Here is a 17,651-nt window from a genome sequence, read left to right as displayed (position 1 = left end):
GGATGGTGTTCTATGGCAAAGGGGTCCTTGAACTACCTCTTACAAGTCTAACGGAGGAGTACAAGTGCTCTAAAGTAAGACTTCAGATGACATTGAAGGACTCCAAAGACCAGACCATTAGCACCTCCCCTACAAACTGGACGGAAATGGACATCATCCAAGGCTGTGCAGCAAGCAACATCAGCCCTGAGACACCAAGACATTGTGGGGAATATCCAGCATGGAAGAGGATGCTTTGGCCTGGCAGCAAGCAAACCAACGTTCCATAAGGCAACAACATCTGAACGCAGGAAGCTGGTGGTCGAGGAGGTGCGCAGACCGGAGGAGACTGCAAGAAGTGCAAAGGCTGTCTCTCTTGCTAAACAAGGGCAATGGACGCGGTGGGAAGGCCTGGAGAGGAGAAAGATCAACTGGAGTGAGCTTTGGCAAATGGAGGCAAGCAACATCAGCTTCATCATAAGAGCTGTTTATGATGTGCTTCCATCACCAAAAAATCTACATCAATGGTATGGCGAGGACTCGACCTGCCCCCTCTGCCCAGCTCCAGCGACTCTCAGGCATATAATGACAGGTTGCAAGACCAGCCTCTCACAAGGCCGCTACACCTGGAGGCACAATCAGGTCCTCAAGAGCCTGGCTGCAGCACTTGAGACCAAGAGGAGTGCAACCAATTCATTACCTCCAAAAACAAGCAATCCCGTCAAAACAACAACATTCATCCGGGAGGGACAGAAAAGGCCCAAGTATCCTCCTACAAAGCCAGAAACTGGACACCTAGCCATGGCCCGGGACTGGAAGATGCTTGTCGATATTGGCTAGCAACTCATTTTTCCACCTGAGATTGCTTCTACCAACCTTAGGCCAGACATGGTACTCTGGTCCCCTTCACGAAAGGCTGTGTACATCATAGAGCTCACAGTCCCGTGGGAAAACTCTGTTGAAGAGGCCTACGAGTGTAAGAAACTGCGTTACACAGAGTTGGCAGCAGACGCAACTCAGCGTGGCTGGAATGCAAAAGTCTGGCCAGTTGAAGTGGGATGCAGAGGATTCGTGGCTTCTTCCATCATCAGGTTGCTGAAAGAACTTGGAATCCATGGACAGGCTCTGCGGCAGACCGTCAGAGCAGTTTCTCATGCAGCTGAAAGAGGCAGCCAGTGGATTTGGATCAAACGGAAGGACCCTTGCTGGGCTATAACTTCATGACCCCTCACCCCCACCTGAGAACTCAATTCAGATCCCTCCAACTTGAGGAGGGCATATGAGGTATGCGGTCAGCTGTATGGCTGGCTCAGGGAAGAGGACTCCCCTGCCTTGCACAGTCCTGTGGGACATCTTAATTGGGCATGGGACACAAGCTAAGGCTTGATCACCCTTTAGCTGGCCACCTTTGATGAGGGTGTTTAGTGATTAAAGGCCGAAACACCCACTGATTCGAAGGCACACTACTGAGGATGTGTCCCAAAAATTGACATCTTACCCCAGTCTAAGAAATAAACCTCCCATGCCACTCTGTCAACATCACGGCAAATCTCATGCGAGTGCATTCCATCTATTGGCACAATGGACAGTTTTTAACATCTCGTCCCGTGTTTTATGATTCTGATTATCTGGACCAGTCCAGTGACTGCTGTGAAAGGACTGCTGACAACATAGGAAAGTCTGTGTGACAGCTTGGAGAGACAGCTGACCGGAGGGAATAGACCCCACTGGGGCTGTCATGGGTTAGCTACCCATGTTGGCAGTCTCCGACGCTGTTTCAGTATGTTGGAGACACCCGCTAAGTGCTACTGAAAGTCAACAAAGGAACATACCCCTAGAGCCTGCGAGAGCTGGGGCGCAAGATGGCTCAACGACTGATCACACGGTTACGGACCCAGGAACGGAAACGACTACGAGTAGGAACACAGCACATGAGACAACCATAACAGCAGCAGGACACACACTTCAGGTGTGCAGCTGTGGTTGGGAGAGAGTAACATCGGCAAGGGGGTTAAGGATCCATCAAGGGAGGAAAAGGTGCTTGTTAGAGAAGCAGAGACAGGGACCTCGCATTGACCAGTACTTCTTACGAAGCAGCCAGTCAAATCAGTCAAATGAAGCACAGCGACGGGACGCAAACCAAAGTTCGCAGAGCATCAGCACCCCTGTAACTGAGGAGGATAACACAAGCACAGAAATGCCGGTGGATGAACTCACCCAACCACAGAGACCTCTAAAAGAGGAAAAGATCAAAGGGCACAGACCGAGTGTGAAGTGGCCCAAAGCCGTTGAAAAGAGAGTGGGAAACAATCAACAACGACCTGACAAAAATCTTGGAACAACAGGTAGGAACAGCAGAGAAAAAGCTTGAAAGGATGGGAGACATTATCTACCACTACGGAGAAGAGCGCTTTGGCGTAAACGAAAGGAGAAGTGGCAAGACACCTCCCGCGCCAGCCAAATCTAGGAGACAGCAGGAGATCGAGATACTTGTCAGAGAGAGAAGGCAGCTGAGGAAGCAGTGGAAGAAGGCCTCTGATGCAGAGAGAAGGTCTCATGCTACTCCAAGCAGACATTAAATGTCGGCTGGCAACCTTGCGAAGAGCGGAAAACTTAAGGAAACTTCGTAGGAAGAAGGAACACTCAAGAACACGGTTCTATAAAAACCCCTTTAAGTTTGTCAAAGATCTCTTCGCAAAGGAAAAGTGCGGAATCCTAAAAACTACAAAGCCTGAACTGGAAGAACATCTGGAAAAGGTCCACCAGGACATGAAAAGGCATGAGCAGATAGTCATCCCACATGACATCCCACCTATTCAACCACCAGAATTCAATCTGGACACTGACCCTCCAAAATGGAGGGAAGTAGAGAACGTTGTCCGAAGAGCAAGAGCGGCCTCGGCTCCTGGGCCTAATGGAGTACCATACAAGCTCTACAAGAACGCCCCGGATGTTCTACGCTTTCTTTGGAGGCTCATGAGGATAGTGTGGCAGAAGGAAATAATACCAAAGGCATGGCGAAGGGCTGGTGGTGTGCTAATCCCGAAAGAGAAGGATGCGACAGACATCAGTCAATTCCGACCAATCTCCCTTCTCAACGTCGAAGGGAAGATCTTTTTCAGTATAATAGCACAGAGGCTGTCCACTTATCTGGAAAGGAACAAGTACATTGATACATCTGTACAGAAAGCAGGCATTCCTGGTTTCTCTGGTTGCCTGGAACATACTATGATTTGGCACCAGATCCAAACAGCTAAGAAGGACAAGGGAGACCTCTATGTCATCTTCCTCGACTTGGCCAATGCCTTTGGCTCAGTTCCCCATGAACTCCTCTGGGAATCCTTCAACATTTTCCACGTACCAGAACCCATCACTACACTGGTAAAGGCCTATTTCCAAGACCTGCAATTGTTTCAAGTGTTTCACAACACCTGACTTCACAACAACATGGCAGCGCTTGGAAGTAGGCATAATGGCAGGCTGTACAGTTTCTCCTCTGGCCTTCACTATGGCCATGGAAGTCATCATCAGGGCATCGAGATGGGTGGTCGGCGGTGAGAGAACTAAGGAAGGGCTCCGTCTCCCACCTATCCGAGCATACATGGATGACATGACTACACTGACCACCACTGCAGCATGCACCAGGCGGCTACTTGCAAAACTGCAGGATAACATCAAGTGGGCACGGATGAAAATCAAGCCAAGCAAATCTCGAAGCATCTCCATACTCAAGGGACAGCTTAAAGATGTGAGGTTCTGCATTGGAGATGACCCGATACCAACGGTGTCTGAGCAACCCATCAAGAGCCTGGGTAGATGGTACAACGAAAGCCTCCGGGATAAAGATCAAGTGCAGCAAGTAAGGCAGGACATCTCATTTTTCCACCTGAGATTGCTTCTACCAACCTTAGGCCAGACATGGTACTCTGGTCCCCTTCACAAAAGGGTGGCCACCTTTGATGAGGGTGTTTAGTGATTAAAAGCCGAAACACCCACTGATTCGAAGGCACACTACTGAGGATGTGTCCCAAAAATTGACATCTTACCCCAGTCTAAGAAATAAACCTCCCATGCCACTCTGTCAACATCACGGCAAATCTCATGCGAGTGCATTCCATCTATTGGCACAATGGACAGTTTTTAACATCTCGTCCCGTGTTTTATGATTCTTCGGCTTGCAAGCCTCCCCCTTTTCCCTCCAAACATAACGATGGTCATTATGGCCAAACAGTTCTGTTGTTTCATCAGACGAGAGGACTTTTCTCCAAAAATACGATCTTTGTCCCAATGTGCAGTTGCAAACCATAGTCGGGCTTTTTTATGGCGGTTTTGAAGCAGTGGCTTCTTCCTTGCTGAGCGGCATTTCAGCGACAATTGACTCAAATGATGTCAATTAGCCTATCAGAAGCTTCTAAAGCATGACATCATTTTCTTGAATTTTCCAAGCTGTTTAAAGGCACAGTCAACTTATTGTATGTAAACTTCTGACCCACTGGAATTGTGATACAGTGAATTATAAGTGAAATAATCTGTCTGTAAAGAATTGTTGGAAAAATGATTTGTGTCATGCACAAAGTAGTCCTAACCGAGTTGCCAAAACTATAGTTTGTTCACAATACATTTGTGGAGTGGTTGAAAAACGAGTACTGTATGTAAACTTCCGGCTTCAACTGTTATGTGTGTGTTTGGCGGGATTGTTTCACTCTCAGCGGGGTCGAGGAAACCGGAAACATCCGGTTTTCAGGTGGAAAACCGAGTAGGCGAAGCCCGAATATCTGTTTTCTGTTTCTCCGACCCTGCTCAGACATTTATTTTACCGCTGCTATGTTCGGTTAGTGTTGTTTAAAAGTTGTAGTAGTCTGTTTTTTTCAGCGTTGCTTTTAATAGTTTTTATCAATAAATGGCCTCAGGCATTATTCAACTCTAGTGAAATGGGTTGATGCTTGCTATTGTTGAGTGGAGATCAGGCCCGATCAGATCCAGGATTTACATGCCTGAAAGGGAATTTTAAATCCATGGGGGAGCGGCACAACTAGTATTGCTTTAGAGCCCTAATAAAACAAGGTAGATTGGTCCTACTGCTGTTCTAATGTGTAAAAAAGTATCTAAAATGTAGCCTAACACAACAACCGTTGTTTTTTACTTATTTAATCTTTATTTTGACAGGGAGTCAATGCTGAGACCAAGGTCTCTTTTCCAGATGAGACCTGTACAGCACCACTTTACACATCAAAATACAATAAACACAAACTACACATTCATATACACAATAAAATACATGTTATTATACACAACAATAAACAAAAAGCATAAGTAAATCATAAACGGACACATTTTTCAAGAAAAAGGTCCCCTAACGACTGTCTGAAATGCCATAGACACCAATTCCTCCAATTCTAAAGTATATTGTAGATAATTCCACACATAAGGAGCAAGGAAATTAAAGGCTGATCTACCTCTCTGAACACCAAAGGAGTCTCCAGAGTTAACCAACCCAATTTTTTTATTTATTTTTTTTATCTTGAAAGTGATGTTAGGTAAATCAGAAGTTTGTTGATCGGGGCTTTGTGGGGGAAAAAGAGCGTAATGATGTGATCTTTTATGAATGACCTGATAATTCCGGAGTGTAACAGGCATTCAAACTCTTAATTTTATGAAGGGAGCATGATTATCCACAATAGTAGTAAAGACATCTGCAAAAAGGCTGAAAGCTAAATCAGGTTCAGGGATAGCTGAAATACAATCAAGGTCACTAAAAGAAAGATAATGTAAAACAAAGCCTGTTCACTGAAGCTTTGTGATGACAGGAGGCTTAGATTTTTGTATTCTCACATCTCTAACACAAACAACTGGGCAATGGTAACTAATAGCTTGGGCGAAAACACCAGTAGAAACATAGTTATAATAGCACAAAGATACATGCTTCACTGCGAAGTACAGGTGTATCCAAAATGCAGCAGTAGCTGCTGTAGACGTACACATAATTTGCGCCTACCAACACTCCCAGATCAGCTCAACATGAATGAGCACCACTAGGCTATCAAAGATTCTTACAGGCTTCATAGCTTAAACTTCAATAATTATAACTAATAGGCTACATTTCTGTCAAATTTGTGACACTATGCAATGAGCGTAACCTACAGTAAGCCAAGCCGCTACTTCTCCAGGTGCGCAATATTTTCAGAAGAGTTTCAGGAGAGTTTCAGAAAAACAAACTAACTCAAACAAAGTGTATATTCATAGCCGATGTGAAATGTCCTACATGACAGTAGCCAATTTGAGTAAATGCCCATTCAGAAAGCAACACACACACACACTATAGCAAGAGAACAGGGACGAGGCGAAAAAGTTGTGAATACTATGAAAACAACACATAGACATCACTTTTACAGTAGCCTGTCACACAGTGACTGTGGAATGCAAATGAATGATAACAGAGTGAACGTTTGCCTGCTTCTTTTTGTAGGCTACACACAGTATTGGTCCTATACTACTACGACATACAAAATGTACAAAAAATGTAGGCCTATATGGTACACAATAACGTTCTGACTATAACTACTGTTCCCTGAAGGAGGGAAACGAGGTACAACATACTATGGGGGAGTCACACACTCGCCACTTCAGATGAAAGATATACAATCACGCCTGACAAGGCCAATGAAATCTGCGCCTTGCTGGAAGTCTCGCCTTCCACAGGTGATAACCGTGAGACTGGGAATCATTCCTTCAATTTAACAATTTTGACCTTTTTTTTCTAAGGTCTTGGCTGATTTCTTTTGATTTTCCCATGATGTCAAGCAAAGAGGCACTGAGTTTGAAGGTAGGCCTTGAAATACATCCACAGGTACACCTCCAATTGACTCAAATGATGTTGATTAGCCTATCAGAAGCTTCTAATGCCATGACATAATTTTCTGGAATTTTCCAAGCTGTTTTAAGGCACAGTCAACTTAGTGTATGTAAGCTTCTGATCCACTGGAATTGTGATACAGTGAATTATAAGTGAAATAATCTGTCTGTAAACAATTGTTGGAAAAATTACTTGTGTCATGCACAAAGTAGATGTCCTAACTGACTTGCCAAAAGTATAGTTTCTTAACAAGAAATTTGTGGAGCGCTTGAAAAACGAGTTTTAATGACCACAACCTAAGTGTACTGTATGTAAACTTCCGACATCAACTGTACATTAGTAATGGAAAGGAAACAGACTCTTTGTTTGAGTATTAAAATACTCCTTTAGTAATACAATTGTAAGCAGAAGATGGTACAGAGTAAAGTATAACCGTTTATGATAGTTCTCCCCAAGTTCTGCAAAATGTCTAAGACATCCTGTAACTCATATAGCCTCTCCCAGTCCTCATTGCGTGAGTTTCCCTGGCAACATCATTTTAATAAGTCTATCCTCCCCCTGACAGCAGCAACCATCTTATCAGCAATTAAAAGCTCAGAAGTGGGTTTGACCTTTCATCACAAGTATTGAGTCATAACAAGGTGAATGAGGGTAAGCATCTTCTGACAGGTGGCTGGTCTGTGGCAGCCTTGTGTTCTCAGAAAACCAGATAACCACGGTGGGATCCCAGACAGGAGTCTGAATGTAGACGCATTCTGATAGTGTCTGAAGGTCACAATACTCAAAAACAGGTTTTAACACACACACAGGGGTCTCCTGAAAGAGGAGACCTTACAGTTTATCATAACACAATGTATTAACCCGTTAAAAGGTATGAGGCCTTGGTTTAACCCTATTCATTCCCCCCTTTGAGGCCACCATCAACAAAAGCAAAGCAACTCAAACATAGTAATTATAAGAATCATCCATAAAAGGTGCATTAGATTACAAGCGATCCTCAGGAGATTGAGGATAGAAATAATGGCCTGGGGGATGAGGAACATGAAGCATAAACATGCCTGGCAGAGCCTTATGAAGTACACATTTGCCAGCTTCACAGAATGCACAAGTGCAAATCAGCAGAACAAGCACGAGGGCCAATAATGGGGACTAAAATGGAAAACAACTTAAATCCAAAATGTCCTAGTTTTATCTTTCTACAACCCAAACGGGAACCTGGAGTCTCATCCTGTGGGGGTGTAGGTGTCAGCCAACTGTGTTAATTCTTTCAACTGTGTTAATTCTGTCAGAGGAGTCAGGGAGAAGCTTAACACATTCAGTGGGGGAAATATAATTTAGGCCCCTGCAATATCCCCCCTCCTTATCCAGGATGTAGTCTAATGCCAGGCGTGGCTGTAACAGCTTTAAGATTTTGAACATCAGTAGAAAGAAGGGCAAAACCAGCAATAGTCAGATTCATATGGGCCTGCATGGAGTAGGTGATGTTGTTAATCCAATTACCTATGACAATTGTTCTGTACAGCACTTTGAGATATCAGCTGATGTACGAAGGGCTATATAAATAAATTTGATTTGATTTGATTCCAAACAACTCACTCTGACTCTGAGGCTTTTTCAAAACTACATATGAACCACTAGGCGTGGCTCGTCTACTCAGATTTTGGACCATGTTTACCCATTGATTACTGGTTTTCAACTGGTTCCCCTGGACCTCTATTCCTCCGAGCAGAGACTGCTGGTGCAGAATAAGAAGCACCAAAAACATTTGCGTTAAAAGTTTACCTCAAGTTTTGTTTTTAACAATGTGACCATAGTGGTCATGTGTAACAACATCTGGGTCTATACCCCCTAATTGAGTTGCTTTTGTACAGCACAGCCCATGGGGGCTTAGGCTGCGAGATGCATCCAGGAGAGTGACTAGTACTCAGAGTTGGAAGGGTCGTATAAGCAACAGCCCCATGGATACGACTTCAATCACAGAGCCATCAGCCCCAGTAGGTGAAGGCACTGGCGAAAACGCACTGTGTGACCCAGCCCAAATTCTGCTAAGCAGAGCCGGAACCCGGACAGAAAAACGCGATACTTGAGTGAGTCTAGCTTGAGAGATGGAGTTACATAGCTCTTTATCTTATGAACCCTAGAGACTGAATACGGAACAGTAGCATGGATGTGTGTAACATTCTTTGCCCCCTCAATTCCGCCGCCACCAGCCAAACGGCTGCAACAGCCAGCGGATCATGAGCATTCTGAGTTTGTAGACTAAGAGGTGCTTGCTGAGGGCACATACAGTTGAAGTTGGAAGCATTTAAACTCAAATACATTTAAACTCAGTTTTTCACAATTCCTGACATTTAATCCTAGTAAAAATTCCCTGTCTTAGGTCAGTTAGGATCACCACTTTATTTTAAGAATATGAAACGTCAAAATAATAGTAGAATGATTTATTTCAGCTTTTATTGTTTCCATCCTATTCCCAGTCAAACAGAAGTTTAAGTACACTCAATTAGTATTTGGTAGCATTGCCTTTAAATTTAACTTGGGTCAAATGTTTCGGGTAGCCTTCCACAAGCTTCTCACAATATGTTGGGTGAGAAGATTTTGGCCCATTCCTCCTGACAGAGCTGGTGTAACTGAGTCTGGTTTGTAGGCCTCCTTGCTCGCACACATTTTTTTTCAGTTCTCCCTACAAATTTTGAGGTCAGGGCTTTGTGATGACCACTCCAATACTTTTACTTTGTTGTCCTTAAGCCATTTCGCCACAACTTTGGAAGTATGCTTGGGGTCATTGTCCATTTGGAAGAGCAATTTGTGACCAAGCTTTAACTTCCTGACTGATGTTGCTGCAATATACCCACATTATTTTCCTCCTTGTGATGCCATCTATTTTGTGCGGTGCACCAGTCCCTCCTGCAGCATAGCACCCCCACAACATGATGCTGTCACCCCCGTGCATCATGGTTGGGATGGTGTTCTTCGGCTTGCAAGCCTCCCCCTTTTTCCTCCAAACATAACGATGGTCATTATGGCCAAACAGTTCTATTTTTGTTTCATCAGACCAGAGGACATTTCTCCTAAAATTACGATCTTTGTCCCCATGTGCAGTCGCAAACCGTAGTCTGGTTTTTTTATGGCGGTTTTGGAGCAGTGGCTTCTTCCTTGCTGAGTGGCCTTTCAGCTTATGTCGATGTAGGACTCGTTTTACTGTGGATATACATACTTTTGCACCCGTTTCCTCCAACATCTTCACAAGGTCCTTTGCTGTTTTTCTGGGATTGATTTGGACTTTTCGCACCAAAGTACGATCATCTCTAGGAGACCGAACACGTCTCCTTCCTGAGCGGAATGACGGTCCCATGGTGTTTATACTTGCGTACTATTGTTTGTACAGATGAACGTGGTACCTTCAGGCGTTTGTAAATTGTAAAAGAATTCTCAAGGCACAGTCAACTTAGTGTATGTAAACTTCTGACACCCGGAATTGTGATACAGTGAATTATAAGTGAATTATAAATGCTCTACAGAAACCCAGCCTAAAACCCCAAACAGCAAGCAATGCAGGTGTAGAAGCTTGGGGGCTAGGAAAAACTCTCTAGAAAGGACGGAACCTAGGATGAAACATAGAGAGGAACCAGGCTATGAGGGGTGGCCAATCCTCTTCTGGCTGTGCCGGGTGGAGATTATAACAGAACATGGCCAAGATGTTCAAATGTTCATAGATGACCAACAGGGTCAAATAATAATAATCACAGAAGTTGTAGAGGGTGCAACAGGTCAGCACCTCAGGAGTAAATGTCAGTTGACTTTTCATAGCCGATCATTCAGAGTATCTCTACCGCTCCTGCTGTCTCTAGAGAGTTGAAAACAGCAGGTCTGGGACAGGTAGCATGTCCGGTGAACAGGTGAGGGTTCCATAGCCGCAGGCAGAACAGTTGAAACTGGAGCAGCAGCACGACCAGGTGGACTGGGGACAGCAAGGAGTCATCAGGCCAGGTAGTCCTTAGGCATGCATGGTCCTAGGGCTCAGGTCATCCGAGAGAGAGAATTAGAGAGAGCATACTTAAATTCACACAGGACACCGGATAAGACAGGAGAAATACTCCAGATATAACAGACTAACCCTAGCCCCCCCGACACATAAACTATTGGAGCATAAATACTGGAGGCTGAGATGGGGGCTCGGGAGACACTGTGGCCCCGACCGACGATACCCCCAGACAGGGCCAAACAGGCAGGATATAACCCCACCCACTTTGACACAGCCCCCACACCCCTAGAGGGATATCTCCAACCACCAACTTACCATCCTGAGATGAGGCCGAGTATCGCCCACAAAGATCACCCCCACGGCACAACCCAAGGGGAGAATTTATAGCACGGCTTTTGATGATCCCCGGTTGGGGTCTGACCAGATTATTTGTTGTGATTGCAAAGTAATAAAATGGTTGTCCGATACTCCAGGATTATGAGGGAAAACATTCAAATCCACAACCTTTATTCCACAGGACAAAACTAGGTCCAGAGTATGAATGTGGTAGTGAGTAGGTCCGGAGATATGTTGGACAAAACCCACTGAGTCTATGAAGGCTCCGAAAGCCTTTTGGAGTGTGTCTATGGACTTTTCCATGTGAATATTATCTGCCATGACTACAAGGTCCGATAGGAATTCAGGGAACTCAGTGAGGAACGCTTACAGGCCCTGGAGGCCTGTAAACAGTAGCTATAAAAAGTGATTGAGTAGGCTGCATAGATTTCATGACTAGAAGCTCAAAAGAGCTAAATTGTCAATTGAAATTTGCTATCGTCAATGTTAGCAACACCTCCACCTGTGCGGGATGCGCGGGGGATATGGTCACTAGTATAACCAGGAGGTGAGGCCTCATTTAACACAGTAAATTCATCAGGCTTAAGCCATGTTTCAGTGAGGCCAATCGCATCAAGATTATGATCTGTGATTAGTTCATTGACAAACTGCCTTGGAAGTGAGGGATCTAACATTAAGTAGCCCTATTTTGAGATGTGAGATATCACAATCTATTTCAACAATGGCAGGAATGGAGGAGGTCTTTATTCCAGTGAGATTGCTAAGGCAAACACCGCCATGTTTAGTTTTGCCCACCCTAGACTGAGGCACAGACACGGTCTCAATGGGGATAGCTGAGCTGACTACACTGACTGTGCTAGCGGCAGACTCCACTAAGCTTGCAGGCTGGCTAACAGCCTGCTGCCTGTCCTGCACCCTATCTCATTGTGGAGCTAGGGGAGTTAGAGCCCTGTCTTTGTTCATAGATATGAGAGCACCCCTCCAGCTAGGATGGAGTATGTCACTCCTCAACAGGCCAGGCTTGGTTCTGTTTGTGTGTGAGTCCCAGAAAGAGGGCCTATCTACAAATTCTATCTTTTGGGAGGGGCAGAAAACAGATGCTGCAGAAGCATGGGGGATGCACAAGAAATGGTAGCCTGCACCCTGAGTTCACTGATTGCATGATCCAGGGTGACACTGCATGCATGCCATTGGTCGAAGCAAGCAGCAAAACTCCCATGAAGTGCCATCTGAAGGGGCAGGACACCACCTTGTGTATTGGGAGAGATTCTTTATCCACTTCCACCACTCTTGACAATTGTGTGTCTGAATGTGAAGAAGGAAACACTTTATCTAACTCACATGTGGGAGACGCAACACTTTTGACAGCCGTGAACACTGTGGAACTCGGTTGAAAGTGTTAAAATGGCCTTACAATCCTGCCCACTCTGGGTACACGGGGCTACAGCAATCAGTGACGTACCCCGATTGGCAGTGCCACTTTTGGGTACTGTTGTCACAACAAGCCTCACTCGTTTAAGGCTGTAAGATGCGTACCGGTAACCATCTGCCACCCAGTGCAGTACCACATGCTTTAGAAATGTTTATTGTGGAGGGTACCCTACCAACCAGTCATAGGTACTGGCGACAAAGCGCCTTGTAACCTAGCTGAGAATGGGACAGACAACTCTGGAAAAACTGACCCCTTCTGTGGTAACAGACAGGGGTTATTTGTGATTGAATCTAATTCCCAGGAATGAAATGAGTTGAGCTGGAGACAGACAGCTCATTTCGGGGCTCATATGAAACACCGAGACTGTGGGATAATAGCGTGGTCGAGTCCAACCCTGCTCGTTCCCTTGACTCTGCTACCAACAACTAATACGTCTATAGAGCCCATAACCTGTATCACTAGACATCTTATAGGGACTAGTGAGCTACAGGCAGGAAGTCAGCAATGAATCCCAGTAATGAGCCACCTATCGGGGAGGGACAGGCACAGGGGGCTCTGGCAATGGCTGACATAGTATCCCTTTTGGACCGTAACCAAACGTGGAGGCACTGTTGTCACTCAGACCCGTGCCAAGGCCACTCGCTCAGGGGGTACGCCAGCCAAGTGCTCGGGGGCTGCGTCCTCATCGGAGGTGCCCGCAAATCCTGCTTCCTCCACTCCCTCCAACTCCAGGAATTGAAAATAGGAATGGGGATGCCATAACGCCGGGGGGAAAGCTAATAAGTTTCACTAGCCGCAAGTTAGGCATGCTAGCCAACGTTAGCCAGAAGGTATTTTAGTCTAAGCTAAGTTAGCTAGCCTCTTTGACCGCTGCACGGCCCCATTTAGAATAACCAAGCGACTTAACGCTACGTAGACTAATCAAGAGAGCTACCTCAGCAACTAGATTGTGGGGAGGAAGGAATAGTAATAGCCAACTCGCCTCGTTGAGTAGCCAACCTGGCTAGCACTCTACACAGTGCTTGTTTTGTTAGCCCGGTTTCAAAAATCCACATAGGAACAGATCACTGAGGTGGGGCCCTTCATCAACAAGTCTGGGAATAGAGTCGAGCTGTGCTTGACCGTGGCAGAAACAGGCGGCGGGGGGTACCCACCAAAACTAACCGCTCTCTCTCTTTCCTGTAGCCTACCATAATCGGTGACAGAATGCACAAGAGCAGGGTTGGGCGTGGGCAGCCACCGCATACATCTCCGCTTCCTGCTCTTCCGCCCAGCCGAGGTATCGGCATCCTGGAAAGGAAAGTCTCCATCAGTAATTCCAAGCTTCCTTAAGAATTCTACACGTCCTTCCAGGGAGTTTGTACGCAGTATGTAACAATGCACACATCTTTCAGAGAAGTACTATAACCGCATGACTTGGGGATGTTCTCCACCCCGAACCCAGCTTGACGGTCATCATCTTGGTCGTTTTCTTAGCCATTTTACTCATTGCACCAGCAAATTGAAGAATAACTAAGTGTTTGTGATTAGAAGGATTATGAGAACAAGTACAAAATTCAGCATACAACGTCCAGGGGGTGAGCACACTCTACCACTACGGGAAAGTTTAGGTTGGCGCAATGTGAAACACTTGTTTTCCAATTATTTGTTTTAGTGGCGTGAATAGTTCCTTTTCACACCGAGGTGAATAGCGGAATAATTGAAGGAATGAATCAGAGCTTTACGCTTATCACCTGTGGAAGGCGGGACTTCCAGCGGGAATGTTTATCCTTCAACCGAAGTTGCGAGAGTGCGTCTCCCGCATAGTACACAACATGACCAAAAGTATGTGGACACCTGCTCGTCGAACATCTCATTACATGCCATTAATATGGAGTTGGTCCCCCATTTGCTGATATAACCACCTCCACTCTTCTGGGAAGGTTTTCCACTAGGTTTTGTAACATTGATGAAGGCACTGATGTTGGGCGATTAGGCCTGGCTCACAGTCGCCATTCCAATTCATCCCAAATGTGTTTGATGGGGTTTTGGTCAGGGCCCTGTGCAGGCCAGTCAAGTTGTGCAGGCCAGTCTCAACAAATCATTTCTGTATGGACCTCGCTTTGTGCACTGGGGCATTGTCATGCTGAAGCAGGAAAGGGCCTTCCCCAAACTCTTGCCACAAAGTTGACAGCACAGAATCGTCTAGAACACATATGTCAGAGTCAAGGCCCGCGGGCCACATCCGGCCCGCGAGAAGGTTTTTTACGGCCCCTGGGATGATCTTGATTTATTATTAGAACCGGCCCGCAGACCGCAGCAAGCCGGCAGCCCGCAGATCTTTTACACGCACCAATACTACATTTCCCACAATGCAACGGTGACGCACCGAGCAGTAGGCTGCTTCATTTCAATATTTATTGGCACAGCAGTTGTCAGCATCACAGTAAAATTAACTTTCAGATACCCATCAAAAATGGCAAAACGGAAGGTGGACACTGAGAACCGGGGGTTTCAAACAAGGTGGGAGTCGGAGTATTTGTTCACGGAGGTAGCTGGAAAACCTGTGTGTCTTCTGTGTGGAGAAAGTGTGGCGGTACTGAAAGAGTATAATCTGAGACGACATTATGAAACGAAACACGCGGACAAAAACAAGAATATGGACATGGAACAAAGGCTACAAAAGGCAGAGGAATTAAAACGAGGCCTCAAATCTCGACAGGCTCTGTTCAAAAAAGCCAAATCACAAGGCCAGGCTGCTGTCAAGGCCAGTTTTATTTTGGCAGAAGAGATCGCTAAATCAGCCCGGCCATTTACGGAGGGGATTTCATCAAAAACTGCATGATTAAAGTTTGTGACGAAGTTTGCCCAGAAAAAAGGCAACTCTTTTTAAATGTGAGTCTGAGCAGAAACACCATTGCCGAGAGAGTAGACCAGTTGTCCATCAATCTAAAAGAGCAGCTTGTGAAAAAGGGAAAAGATTTCATTGCATATTCCTTGGCTGTGGATGAGAGCACCGACATTTCTGACATTGCCCAGTTGTCAATTTTCATCCGCGGAGTGGACTCCAGCCTAAGCGTGACAGAGGAGTTTTTGGCTTTACGTCCTATGCATGGCACAACTACGGGGCATGATTTGTATGAAGAGGTGTCAAGATGTGTAAATGAGATGGAGCTGCCTTGGGAAAAACTCGTGGGTTTGACAACCGACGGAGCACCTGCGATGTGTGGACACAGGAGCGGACTGGTGGAGAAAATACGGGAAAAGATGCAAGAGGAAAACGCGACAGGTGAGCTGACAGCTTATCATTGTATCATACACCAGGAAGCGTTGTGCGGTAAAGCCTTGAAAATGGAGCATGTAATGAGCATCATCACGCGCACAGTTAACTTTATCAGAGCCAAAGGTTTGAATCACCGCCAGTTCAAGGCATTTCTGACGGAGTTAGAAACGGAGCATGGTGATTTGCCTTATCACACAGAGGTGCGATGGCTAAGCCAGGGAAAGGTGCTTCAAAGATGTTTCGAGCTTCGTGAGGAGATTTGTCTGTTCTTGGACAGCAAAGGGAAAGACACAACACAACTCCGAGACGAAATGTTTCTGTGTGAAATGGCTTTTCTGTGTGACATTACGAGTCATCTGAATGCAATGAACTTGCAGCTGCAGGGTCGGGATCGTGTCATCTCTGATATGTACAGTACAGTGAAGGCATTTAAAACCAAACTGACTCTGTGGGAGACGCAGATGCGGAAAGAAAATTTGAGCCACTTTCCCAGCTGCCAGACCATGAAAGAGAAGCTCTCTACCAGTGCGTTCCCGAGCGCACAGTTGGCTGATAAAATAGGTATGCTTGCCGCTGACTTTCGACGCCGATTTGCTGACTTTGAAGCACAAAAAGCAGGTTGGAACTGCTCGGTAACCCATTTGCTGTTGACGTGGAAAGCTCACCACCAAACCTCCAAATGGAGTTGATTGACCTCCAATGCAATGATGCACTGAGGGCAAAATATGCGGCAGTGGGTGCTGCGGAGTTCGCCCGTTTCCTCCCCGACACAATGCCCCAGCTGCGCATCCAGGCTGCTCAAACGTTGTCTATGTTTGGCAGCACATACCTGTGTGAACAACTGTTTTCTTTGATGAACTTGAACAAAACATCACACAGAAGTCGACTTACTGCTGAACACCTCCACTCAATTCTGAGGATTTCCTCAGCTCAGAGCCTTACCCCGAACATTGATGAACTTGTGGAAAAGATGGGACACCACCAAGTATCACCCTCAACCTCAAACAAGTGAACATTACTGTGCAATCACATATTTAGAGTTTTTACTCAGTTCAAGTTTAAAAGTTAAAGTTTAATATTTGTTTTCACTGCATGTTACTTCTCCTTAAACAAAGTGTTGTTTTTGATTAATAGATTTTTGCACTTTATTTTATTGTATTTCAATCCAATTATATTTAAAAAATATTTCAGTTGAGTGGATGATAGAAAATTGCTATTATTGTTTTTTTCTTTGAAGTAAATTTAGCCCACTTTTGCTAAAATAGAAAATATAGGCTACTGATGGTGCCTTGAATACCGGTTTCTTTCATTTAATGTTCATGTTATGGGGATTTTTATATAAAGGAAATTTGTCTTTTGTGTCTGTTGAAAATTAAAGATTACTGACAGAGCCATAAGAAAATATTGCTTTATTTATCTGATCATATTGGAATATATTTGTTAGGTTTTCAGTAGGTTCAATTAGGTTCACTAGACTATATGCGTCATTTAAAAAATTTTCAATGAACATTCGAACAGTCCGGCCCTCGGCTTGTAGCTAAATTTTTTATTTGGCCCTCCGTCCATTTGACTTTGACACCCCTGGTCTAGAATGTCATCGTATGCTGTTAGGTTAAGAATAGTTTATCTATCAACAGCAATTAGAGCTGCAAAAGCAAGCAATGACATTAGATATCACAGATGAATCTAACATGCATTGAAGTAAAAAGCAAGGGCCTAAAGTAACTATACATTATATACAAAAATATGCCAAACAATCAGGCTTCCATGAGGGAAACCAATGAATTATTCATTTCTGGCATGG

At 45.1% G+C, this 17,651-nt stretch overlaps 1 protein-coding gene across 1 annotated transcript in view; it reads left to right on the top strand.

Annotated features, from left to right (window-relative positions):
- Positions 1 to 17,651, top strand: part of LOC124003300 (zinc finger protein 883-like) — a 33,250-nt gene that overhangs the window by 13,880 nt on the left and 1,719 nt on the right. The gene's annotated exons all lie outside the window — the stretch shown is intronic.

The sequence above is a fragment of the Oncorhynchus gorbuscha genome, linkage group LG18 (assembly GCF_021184085.1).
Source record: "Oncorhynchus gorbuscha isolate QuinsamMale2020 ecotype Even-year linkage group LG18, OgorEven_v1.0, whole genome shotgun sequence".
Lineage (NCBI taxonomy): Eukaryota > Metazoa > Chordata > Actinopteri > Salmoniformes > Salmonidae > Oncorhynchus > Oncorhynchus gorbuscha.
Note: the sequence above shows the minus strand (reverse complement) of the source record. Positions and strands in the feature narration are given on the sequence as shown.